General features: G+C 46.6%; 1 protein-coding gene and 1 pseudogene across 16 annotated transcripts in view; both read left to right on the forward strand.

The window, feature by feature from the left end:
- Positions 1-12,626, forward strand: part of NRCAM (neuronal cell adhesion molecule) — a 967,670-nt gene that overhangs the window by 936,687 nt on the left and 18,357 nt on the right. The gene's annotated exons all lie outside the window — the stretch shown is intronic.
- LOC147751346 (5S ribosomal RNA) lies at positions 4,529-4,647 on the forward strand (annotated as a pseudogene).

Genomic DNA, 12,626 nt, shown 5'->3' on the forward strand with positions numbered 1-12,626 from the left:
CTGAAGATGCACCTGCAGACACGACCAGGGACATGGCAACATCAACTGATGAGCATGACACAGAGGCAGCCTCCTCATCAATAAAATCATTGACTGAATACCCCTCTGGCCATGAAAGATGTTGGATTAATCTATATTGACCGGCCTCCTTCTTGGGAACTACCCCAATAGGAGACACAATCAGGTCCTGCAAAGGCCATGAATCAAAGGGCCCGCCATCCTACCCTCTCGCACGTCTCTGTCCAGTTTGTCCTGTACTACCTCTGGGTGTTCGTAAGCTGATTTCAAATTTTTTGCAAAGCGCCGCTGACGCGGCCCGTTGTAACCAAGGCGAAAACCTACAGCAAAACCTTCCCATAACAACCTGGAAACTCGCACATCGTCATATCCTTGCAAGGCTTTTAACAACGGACAAGAGAGCCCCCTCTGAACCTCTAAATCACGAAGTTCCCCTTCCTCAGGGCTTTCTTCATCATAGTCCAACACCAATGACTCCTCCACCTGTGAAGGGCGAGCAATAGACACTGCACCACAGGCCTTACCGGGCCCTGTAGAACCAACCAGGGCCACACTGGACCCTTCATGACCAAAACAAGCCCGACCAGACCCTTTCCATACACCAGCAGGAGGAGCCAACTGTCCACGTCGGTACTCCCCAACACGTTGACAATCAAGTAGCACATCTTCTGTTGTCCGCTCAATTCGTCTTGAAGGCCTAGAAGTTGGGGCCAGTGAGGTTGCGCCGGACCTGCGTGTACTGACCGCGCCGGGATCCCCCGATGGTACGGAATGTGCCGCGCCAGGCTCCACCCTCCCTTCTCCTCGGCGCCACTGGGCCGCACTTCGCCCTACCAGTCTGCTGGTCCTGGAAAATCCCTAACCTGTGGAAAGAAAGATCGGGCTGATGTGCCGGGACCCTGCAAATTACCTACACCCCAATCCTGAGAACCACTAGAAGGCACCCTACCAGTCCCTAACGTCTGCACAGAATCAAACAATCTACCCTGCGTAACATCCACCCCACGCGGAACTGGCACAGTAGGAGGGGAATCAGGCACCTCATCACCACTGCTCCAATCCAACATAGATTGTACAAGTGACGCCGCAGGGCCTAAAACTTGAGCACCTCGAGCTGCCCCACCAACAGACAAAGGCACCCTGGCTTCAACAGACTGACTTCTAACAAGCGAAGGACGACCCTGCGAACCCCGTAACCCCTGCACAGGATGTTGACCTTTCACAACCACGCCAGCCTCCTCCATTGCCGCGCCCTGCAGCCCCTCCGACCAAGACGGAAAAATATCCAAACCTCCCCAAAATCTAACATCCCTGTCCTGACCTCTATCCTCAGAAGGCCCAACCAAAACCGGCCTGCTACCCACAGAATCCACAAGAGTCTGCTCACCAGGAGCCCAAGAGCGGGAAGGGGGGGGGCATAAGACCAGGATCAACCTCCAAATTCTGCTGAGGAAAAACCTCCCACCCTCCTGTCTGCGTCCACTCCCCTGCACCCACAGAGCCACTGTGAACCATAGCCACATCTCCTTTCGGAGAATCCTGAGGAGAAAAAAGGAGGGGACTGAAGGGGGGGGCCACCGAAACATCCAACTGCCCCGAAGAACCAAAATCAGCACGCATACCCCTGGAACCGGGGGGGGGGAACCAAAACGGGAGCGGGGGTGGAAACCATAAAACTCATCCCCAGTTGTCTCCCCTCTGCACATCTGCCCTGAAAGCGCTAATGACGGGGGGGGGCGCCAACCAGGCTCTGAACACCCTGACCAGACTCCAAATCCAAAGTCAAGGCTGGCGGTAACTTACTGTTACAACGCAACTTTTACGTCGTAATGCTGTTACAACGCAGCTTTTACAACGCTGGTTCCATTACATCGGATGCTATTACAACGCAGGATATTACATAGCAGATGCTATTACAACGCATACCATTACATCGTAAGTATTGGTAAGTATATAATTTTTTAAAATTTTTATTTAATATTATTTAATTAATTTAATTAATATTAATTATAAATAAATATATATATATTTTTTTTTAATATTATAAATTAAATATATTAATTTAAGTAATTTTTAAAATGAGTATAGGAGTATATGTTTTGGGGTACTGAGGTATATGTTTTGGGGTGTTTGGGTATTTTTAGGTTTTAGGGCTGGGTTTGGGTTTTGGGGTACAGGGGTATTTTTAGGTTTTAGGGCAGGGGTTGGGTTTTGGGGTACAGGGGTGTTTTTAGGTTTTAGGGCAGGGTTTGGGTTTTGGGGTACAGGGGTGTTTTTAGGTTTTAGGGCAGGGTTTGGGTTTTGGGGTACAGGGGTGTTTTTAGGTTTCAGGGCAGGGTTTGGGTTTTGGGTTACAGGGGTGTTTTTAGGTTTCAGGGCAGGGTTTGGGTTTTGGGGTACAGGGGTGTTTTTAGGTTTCAGGGCAGGGTTTGGGTTTTGGGGTACAGGGGTGTTTTTAGGTTTTAGGGCAGGGTTTGGGTTTTGGGGTACAGGGGTGTTTTTAGGTTTTAGGGCACGGTTTGAGTTTTGGGGTACAGGGGTGTTTTTAGGTTTTAGGGCTGGGTTTGGGTTTTGGGGTTCAGGGGTATTTTTAGGGTTTATTTTTTTTAAAGTACGACTTTAATTAAATTAAATTAATTAAATTAATTATAATTATTTAAATTTATTAAATCAAATTAATTACAATTTTAAGATTAATTCAATTATATTAATTAAATTAAATTAATTAAATTTAAATAATTACTATTATAAAATGTATTAAATTAAATTATCAAAATTATATTAATTTAATTAAATTACATTAATTCCTATTTAAAATTAAATTAAACTTATTTAAATAAATTATATTAATTACATTTTTACAATTATTTTAATTATATTAGTAAAATAAAATTAATAAAATTAACTTAATTAAATTTTTTTAAAAAAGTTATACTTACCTATACTTACGATGTAATGGTATGCGTTGTAATAGCATTTGCTATGTAATATCCTGCGTTGTAATGAATCCGATGTAATGGAACCTGCGTTGTAAAAGTTGCGATGTTACAGCATGCGTTGTAAAATAACACGTTGTAACATCATAGATCCAAGGCTGGCGTATGCATTCGAGCCGGCTGAAGGCTCCCACTTGCCTCAACCAGCTCCGCTACAGACCCCGGTAGGAATGACACAGAAGCGGAACGCTTCTTCGAACCACTCCGCGCCCGCGCCGACCACGCTGCGCAGGGGCGGACGCGGCTCGCGGCCTTAAAGCCGGGACTACTTGTGAAACCGGCGGAGCAAGAAAGGCCCCATCCTGCCCCACCTGTCCCTCCATAACCCCCGGACCAGGCGGAAAAACAGCGCCCGCGTCCTGCACCACAAATGAACGTGCCTTCGCGCCAGGAGCTGCCTTGCGAAAACGTGAGCGGCCCCGCTCACTCACCCCATCCAGCTTTGGACATTTCGGGGTCATACACGCAGCGACCACCGCTGCCACACCAGCAGAAGCCTGACGTGTAGGCCGAGAAGGTCCCGCCACGTCCCCCAACACAAGGTCAAGGCGGCCTGCTTCGCTAAGAAGACGAATGGCCTCCAGAACTCAATAGTCTTCAGCTGCCATGATCTCGAATAACAATTCACTACGCCACAAATACCTCAAACGAAAAACACTATAAACCCCGGCCACCAGGTCACCGAAATCTAAATGGTGGATAGGGGAGGAGTCAGGAGCAATATATAGAGGAATTGGGCGCTACCAAAAAGTAGCCCAAATACAAAAAATGCGCACAGTGGTCTAGAATAAAACCCCGCCCCCACTCCGGCTCTCCCAAACTGCCCGGGGGGGGACCTCTTTGTGGTCGGCGGCCCCCCTCCAACCCCCCTTCTCGGAGCTCTGACCTACGCTTCACATCCGGCAGCAGTGGTAGCCGCAACGTGGCCAGTAGGGTGCGAGGCTGGGCTGTGGCCAATATCTTTGTCAGCACTGCAGGCGCTTTTAGGGCTCCAAGCAACCGTGTCACAGCGGCAAACATACATGGAGCTCTGTCATTCCTCGTGGCTTTCTGCGATTACAGCGCTGAACAGGCGGGCTGCGTTCTCAGCACCGATTCATAAAAGAACTTACCTCCCCAGAGTTCCGGCGGGAGCAGGAGGGCGTGTGAGCATCAGCTGCTGAGCGATAGTCTCTGCAGCCCCTGGCACATAGAGAAGTGTCCCGAACAGTGTGCCTTCGAGGCCAATACGAAGCAAGTGCCAAGAGGCCAGTGTGAAGCAAGGCTAGGCGCTTGTTAAAAATGCCAGGCTGCTGGTCTGTTGCTGCTAGTGTCGACCCCTAAAGTAGGGAGGTCCTAGCATGTGCCAAAGTGTAAAATAAGAAAGTGCGAGAGAGGGCTGTGCTGGACTATGTACAGGAAGTTTGAAATGGAAGGCAGGTGTTAAAGGGAAATGTGCAAAGGTACTTGAGGGTAGCCTAGTGACGACACGCGTTCTGCGTCAGCACAAGAGGCCTGCACCAGAATCCGCCGATGCCTAAGGCCATACCACCCTGAATGCGTCCGATCTCGTACGATCTCGGAAGCTAAGCAGGGTCGGGCCTGGTTAGTACATAGATGGGAGACCGCCTGGGAATACTTGGTGCTGTAGTCATTTTTCGCTGACACCTGATGCTGCTTGTCCCTTGCACAATCACACCTAATCTTCTTCGCTAGTAGCACTTTAAAAAAAATTCTGCTCTCCTCCAATTTTATTTTTTATTTTTAATTATATAGAAACCGGCATTGAGTTAAAAAAAATGCCTGGCCCTTAACTTTAAACTCGAAAACTAAAAGAAAATAAAGAAAACCTGTGCCCTAAGACAGGACAGAGGAGCTGGGAGGCTGCTGCATGCTGCTGCTGATGGGCTGCGCCAGCCCCGGTTCCGATGCAGCCCAGGGGCAGGGGGCTGCTGAGGCAGAGAGCCAGGCCGTGACATCAAGGGCCCTGGTCCAAGGCACAACTCGGACCTTCGCCTCACTCTGGGCATGGGCATTATTTGCATATGAGGGTCCTGTTCTTGCGTATAAAATAAAAACAACAGGAGACTTGCAGCATGAGCTTAACGGTGGATAAGTTGCCTCCCCAGAGTTCCGAGGAGCATAAGCTGCTGAGCAGGAGTCCCTGCTGCCCCCGGCACATGGAGAAGTGTCCCGAGCAGAGTGCCTTAGAGGCCAGTACAAAGCAAGTGCCTCGAGGCCAGTGCGGAGCAAGGCTAGGCACTTGGGAAAAATGCCATGCTGCTGGTCTGGTGCTGCTGGCCCCTAAAGAAGGGAGGTCCTAGTCTGTGCGTAAGTGTAGAATAAGCAAGTGCAAGAGAGGGCTGTGCTTGGCACCACAATCATACAGAACCTACCTCCCTAATGGCACATTAAAATAATTATGTAATCCGCTCTCTTCTTTTCAATGTTTTTTTCTCCATTTATTTATTTAAAAAACAGCATCACATTTTACAATGTGCATGGCCCTTAAGTTTCCACTCGAAAACTGAAAAAAAATTAAGAACACTTTTGCCCTAAGACAGCATACAGGACTACGGTGTTCCTCTGCTTGTCGGAGGAACGCTGCTGCAAGTCATTTATAGTCCTTGATAGGAGTTGGCAAGCATGAACAAAACCAGCCGTGTTGCAGTAATGTGCAATAATGTGCTGCATAATGTTTTTTCCAATTTTACCTTTTCCGTTTGTAGTATTTTCCAATGTTTATTTATTATTTTCTTCATCCGGTTTGAAATTGTGTTGTATGTTGTTATGCATGTTTGTGGGATTGTTGCGTCTTTCCTGGTTGTTGGATCCAGTAGGGATTCCCCATTCTGGGTTTCTTCTTGTTTGTATGTCTTCTTTATTATGTTATCATATTGTCTGTTGATGCCCAGCACAAAAGGCTGTTGCAACTGTTTTTTTATTAGAAATACTATGCGAACATGTCAGCAAGCAGTAGAAGCCTGTCTCCAAGTAGACAATTTGATATTTTGTGGAAAAAAATCCTGAAATTCATGTCTATATCTGTGTCCAAATTAGCAAAGAATGAGTTGTAATGGTTATTGTCAGTGGAATAAGTAGTGCGCAGGTGGTCTATTTAAATTGATTTAGGAAAAAGGGAAAATAAGGAAAAAATGATGATATGAAGTGGTCTTAATTAGTATGAATTTTAATGGTTTTATCCCGAACCATGAACATTATAGTTGCGTAATTGATCATGCTAAACCAGGTTGTTTTTTTACTTTTGTCATAAGATATTTAAAAAATGAAATAGGTGATTTATTAAAGGCATGCAGCACTTGTTTTCGACTATTTTGCTCAGATTAGTCACTTTGGCATAGATGCATCAAGCGATATTGCGATCGCAATCGCTGCGAAACAGCGTTTGCGATTGCAATTACCACTTCCGCAATGCATCAAGTAAAAAGGCAGCAAATAGCGAAATCGCAAAACAAAGAATCGCAAAACCATTTGGAAACCCCCATTGCGATTCCTTAACAGTGATTATCCACACATTTAGTAAAATCAATAGCGAATTCGCAGCCAAATTGCGAAATCGCTAATAAATCTCTATTCCCATTCATCATAAATCGCAAATAGCCAAAACACCATAAATCGCTAAATACGAGTCGCAATTTAAGGAGAAGCCAAACCAGGTGGTAACCATGGAGTGCAATTGGGGGGAAATAAATGGCAAACAAAAAACAGGTGTTGGGTAAATCAAACACACTTAAGGAGACTCAGTAGTAGCATTAGGAAAGTGACAATGCCAGGTCTCGACATCGTGGCAAGGCGGCTGAGGCTCCAGGCTGCAGCCCAGCACCGACGCAGGATCCAGGAGCGCATCTTCCAGCTGCAGATTACACTCCTGGGACAGACTGAAGAGGAGATCTACTCCAAATACAGGCTCAATGGGGCAATGATTAAGAAGCTCATCAGAGACCTTGACCCCCTGATGCAGCACCCAACACGGAGGACCAATGCCGTGCCCACCCATGTCCAGGTCCTGTGCTGCCTGCACCTCCTGGCCTCCGGCAGGTTCCAGGCGATAGTCGCATATGCAGGGGGTATATCCCAGAGTACACTGTCACGCTGCCTACAGAGTTTCTTGGACGCCATGCTGAGCCGGATACATCACTACATCACCTTCCCAACAACCCAACAGGACTTAATGCAGACTAAACTGGACTTCTATCACACTGCCCATTTCCCCCATGTAATTGGCTGCATCGACTGCACCCACATTCACATCTGTCCACCCGCAGAGACTGAATACATGTACCGGAACCGCATGTCATACCACTCCCTCAACATTCAGATGGTCTGCAATGCAAAGACCATCACTACAGACATTGTGGCACAATACCCGGGGAGCACGCATGATTCGTTCATCTTCCGGCACAGCAGCATACACACCGGCTTGGCCAGGGGTGAATTTGGCGAGGGACATCTCCAAGGTAAGTATACATGCGCACATACAGTATGTTAGGACCATGTTGCTGCACATAACAGGCACTGATCCTCTGCTCCTCCTTTCAGGTGACAGCACCAACGGCCTCCGTGAATACCTCCTCACCCCATACCTTAACCCTGCAATACCACAGGAACGGCGGTACAATGCTGCGCATATACACACCAGAAATGTGATAGAGCGGACATTTGGCATGTTAAAGAGTCGATTCTGCATCTTCCACAAGACTGGCGGGGCCCTCAAATACTGGCCTGAGATCTGCTACCACATCGTGGCCGTGTGCGCCATACTTCAAATTATTTCCACCAAGTGGAGGATACCTATGGAGGTGTCTGGTAGTGAGTCGGAGGGGGACAACCTGCCACCTGCACATGTGCATCATGCACATGGGGAGAATCCTGCTGAAGGCCACAGGCGCCGCACTAACATCACAAAGAACTATTTCTAGTGCACCCATATCCCACACACAACACTGCACTCATGCAAGCCACATGAATGATTGGCATGAGGAAGATTTGTTTTAAAAATAAAGCTTTTGTTCAATTCACAAGCTCTCGATGTGCTTTAATCAGCAAACAATAGTGCAACTGTATTCAGACATACAGGTTCATGCAACCTGAGCAGGCATGCATGGTTACCTCACTACGGCACTGCCGGAAATGTCGAGTAACTAGCACCTCCTACCGGACGCACCCTGTCGCCTCTCACCCTCCACGTTGGGCTGGTTTTGTCGTGATGCAGTGTTGGGCCGGGAACTGCGCCGCCTTTCTGATTGCACCGGCACAGACAGGCTGCTGAGGCTAAATGTTCCTTTGCAGACATCATCCCCCACCTTGCATTGCCATGGTTGGCCGCCTGTTGGTTCTCCACAGCGGTGGTGACCTGCTCCAGGGCCTTTGCAACTTCAGCACAGTATTGGACCATCTGGATCTGCATGGCCAATGATCTGCTCGAGAGCTGGGAAGTGGCGTTCCCCATCAGGGGGTTTGAACGTGTTTAGGCTGATAGCCGTGTGAGCAGCTGCCTGTGGCGTCTGCGGGTGATGTCCTGCTGCGCCACTATCAGCTAGTTGCTCTCCTTCATCCGCTGTGGTCAGTTCCTGCACACTCTCAGTGAGTAGACTAATGTTGCGTGCAGTTTTATATAGCTGCAGCTGCATTGCTGCCATGTGTTGCGCCTGTTTACGGTGCACAGCAAGCATCCGAGCCTCAATGCCAAGGCCCAAGTTGTGTGCCTGTTGCACCATATCTGCTGTGGTGGCACAGAGCGCTGCTGCCTCAATCTGCTGCTGGTGTGGTCCCGCACACTTGATGGGTGTCGTGTCTGCCTCCTGGGTGGGGGTGGGATCTGCTCCACTGCCATGCGTGCCGAGTGGTGAGGTTGTGCTCCACCTGTAGCTGCAGGGGCGTCCCTGTGTCTTGGTGCAGGTCCAGGTGCTGGTCCAGGTGCTGGTGCTGGTGCTGGCTGGCTCTCCCCCTCCAACTCATCAGGTGTCTCCGCAATGTGGAGAATCTCACTGTCGGACGTGTCAGCATCTGCAGCACCTGTGATGTGGATGAGTGCATCATTAATGATATGATTCAGGCACCTGGGATGTAGCAAAATGCATGCCGGCTCGCTATTGCTTGATGTCTGCATTCCCTGACTGGCTTTAGGGGTCTGTTTTACTTGACTATTCGGACTGTGTGTGGCTATCAGGGCACATTGACATAAAGGTCCCACGATGCATTTGGGCATTTAGGAGGAGCAGGGACTGGATTACTGGGGTTACAAATATGGCTTGCACTGGGGGCATGGGCATTGTTAGGGTATGGGGTCGCAGTAGCATGATTCTTACCTTGAGATTGGTGTGTGGCGCGGGAGGTGTCCAGTTGAGTGACGCCCATGCAGGCTGCAGGGTTGATGGTGTCCTCCACTAGGTCCTCCATGGGTGTGTTCTCAGGGACTGTGGAGTGTCCTCCTCCCGTAGCATGTCTCTCCCCCAGTCTCTCCGCAATGCACTCCTTGGCACGGCCTCTGAGGTCGTACCACCTGTTTTTTAGGTCCTCGATGGACCGGTGCGTGACTCCCACCGTGTTCACCTTAGCCTTGATGCGCACCCAGATGCCCCTCTTGGTGGCCTCGGGCACCTTCCTGTACAGCTTCCCAAACAGTTGGTCATGGTCCCTGCTCACTCCTTCTATCAGGTACTCCAGTTCTTTTTCACTGAATTTTATTTTGCGCTGCCTGGGTTTTTCACTTTGTCCTGCAGCTTGCTGGGACATTGTGGTATTTATTTCTGTCCTGTATTGGAACTGCAGGGTGTGTCTCTTGGAGCTCAGTGCTCTGCCTCCTCCTGTATCCAGCTCTGTGATCAAAATGATGCATGGAGCAGGCTACTTCCTGGTAGTGGTGTCATCATTGTGCTCAAGATGCGACTTCACGTTTTTGCGATCTCGCAATCTGCGAGATCGCTAATTGCGATTTCGGTAATAGCAAAATCGCAATTTGGGGTTTGGAAACAGCCGAATCTGCGAATTTGTGGCAATTTTTGCGGATTCGCATTTGGCCATTGCGGGCAGTTGCGATTAGCAGATATTCACCGATTTTGGTAATGCATCCCATTCTGCGATTTCTAAATAGCGATTCAGTATTTTTCGCTATTTAGGGTTCGCAGAGTGGGTGCTTGATGCATCTGTGGGTTTGTGTTGCAACATTGTTTGTTGGAACTCCTTAAATACAATCATTCTAAGTAGTAGCAATAAGGTCCATGTTCTGCAATATTTGAATATTGAAGTCCTTCTTATAACTTCTAATTGGACAAAGATATTTGGATTTTATTTCATAGTTGGTGGTTTACAGTTGTGGATCAGTTTTACAGAACACATGACTTAGGTTAACGATTTTTTACTTGAGGCCAAATGAAGTAAATATTGGGAGTTCAAATTGATTGAAGACGGATTTCATAATGTTATTTAGTGATGATGTTTTATTTGGCAATTATATTGTAATAAATTCTAAGTTTTAATTAGCTGAAAAATAATGTTTACTCACGCCTAATCTTCTTTATTATGTTCTATGGATATTTTCTTTGTCTTAATTTTTCTTCGACAGCATGCGCCAGAAACTTGTTATCCGATTTCTTTGTGTAAATCCTTCCTAGGCTTAAAATGTGCCCATGTGGCAGATTTTCCCTCAGTTGTGTTGGATGAAAACAGTCAAATTGTAGTAGTGCGTTCCAATCAGTTGGTTTCTGGTATGTTTTTGTTCCTAGTTGTGGGAAAACTAGCCATTATTTGTGTGGACTGCACAAGTAATGGGTCTACATTTGTCCTCCACTTGGAACCAAACACCCCATTGTAGCACTTGACTCTCATAGGGTAGAGTTGGAGAGCAGTCTAAGGCCTACTTAAGGGAGGTGATGTAGGCTAGTAATTACCATTCACAGATACATAATAATAACACTCAATAAAGGATTGTCCAGTCTTTTCTTTTTCCGTTAAAAAATAAAAAAGTACATTTATTAACTACACTCTGTTCAATACTATACAGTAATTTACAAATATACATAAGCTGATGGATATACTTCTTGAAGACATTGCGTAAACATTCTCACCCATCCCACAGGAGGGGGGTCTAGAACCACCACCACTCACATGTACAAACGTTCTCTTGTCTCTTAATGACCCAGGGTTGACCATAACTTGGAGTGAGGGCCTTTACCACTGGCACCAAGCGAGTGGCTGCCCACTGCATTATTTCAACAAGCATTTAATTATGAGAATACGTGCAATAGTTTCATATAACCCTGACCAAATATAGTATACCAACTTTAATCACAGTGGCTGACAGTCCTGTTATTCAACTAAAGCAATATCAAGAATAAATGTTTTAGCCAAGGTATTGTTTTTAAACATACATCATTTAGTGCTGCAAAGCAACGTAATGCAGATATGTTCATAAACATTCATCCTGTAGCTCTAATAATATAGGTTACAAAACACAATCTGAAAGACTGGGCCATTATGGAGAAAAGAGTAGGAACCAATCTGAAGGATTCCCTGCGATAAGCAACTAATAACAGCACAGAACTTTGCCTTCTGGGGTACGGTGGTTCAACAAATAGGAAAAGAGAACAGTTCGCCCTAGTTAGCCGATAGAACCCCTTCCTCCAGGGAAAGTCAGCCAGTGAGAAGGAAGGATAGTACGTCCCGTAGATGGTGAATGGAATTCTGCTATGGAATGTTCTGGTCATTGTACAGAACGAATTAAAAGAAGAAACAGGACATTCCGTGGGAAGACCAATTAATTTCTTGCTGAGCACGTCTCTCACATGCTGTGATGTGGCAAAAGGGAAGTATTTAACATAGAATAGCAAATACTCACATTGAGTTACGGGGCCAGAGAAGACAACATAAGAATGTTAAAGGATGTGACGCCTTGACAAAGTAAAGGTTGCTAAAGGGGGAGCACATCGCACATTTTTTTTGTGTCCTGATGAAAGCTATATTGACCCTTTTGGGCATATCGTCAATTACTGATACTTGTTGACCACACAACAAAGGATATAAAAGGCCCATTGAGGTCCCAAAAAAGATTCCCCACATTTTTAAATGTGCCCAAAGTCACAGTTAAATATAGATCCAGATCAGGTGGTAGAGCATTAGACAATTTTAAATCACTTGCACTTCTTGCACCTCCAAAATCCCCAGCTCACGCACCTCCAAAGAACCAGCTCTGCAGTAAATCTGGCGTCAAAGCACACCCTGGGGTCATTTGGCACCCAGGGTGGCAACCCAACGATCAAGCATGTCACCTACTAGTTTGGTGAGTGAGAGTTCTTTTAAAAACTTAAGGGTTCCTTTTTTTCAGAAGGTTTAAGAGACTAAAAACACCTAACATTGAGTTGGCAGTGGGTTCATTTATTATGTTTTGACATAATCAGTATAGAGAAGACGGACAAACATCCCGTTCTCTCTCTCGAATTGTTTCACTGTTAATATTTTCATGACTATCTAGTCAGGCACTAGGTAAGTGCAGCAGGCACACTCAAGAATGTGCTATGAAAGGAGTGGTGTACTAACTGAAACATACAAAACAGAAAAGGCACTAAGAACCTTACTAGGATTATAGATGGTTTGGGTCTCACTGAAGATTGGAAC

The sequence above is a fragment of the Lissotriton vulgaris genome, chromosome 1_1 (assembly GCF_964263255.1).
Source record: "Lissotriton vulgaris chromosome 1_1, aLisVul1.2, whole genome shotgun sequence".
In the NCBI taxonomy this organism is placed as follows: Eukaryota; Metazoa; Chordata; class Amphibia; order Caudata; family Salamandridae; genus Lissotriton; species Lissotriton vulgaris.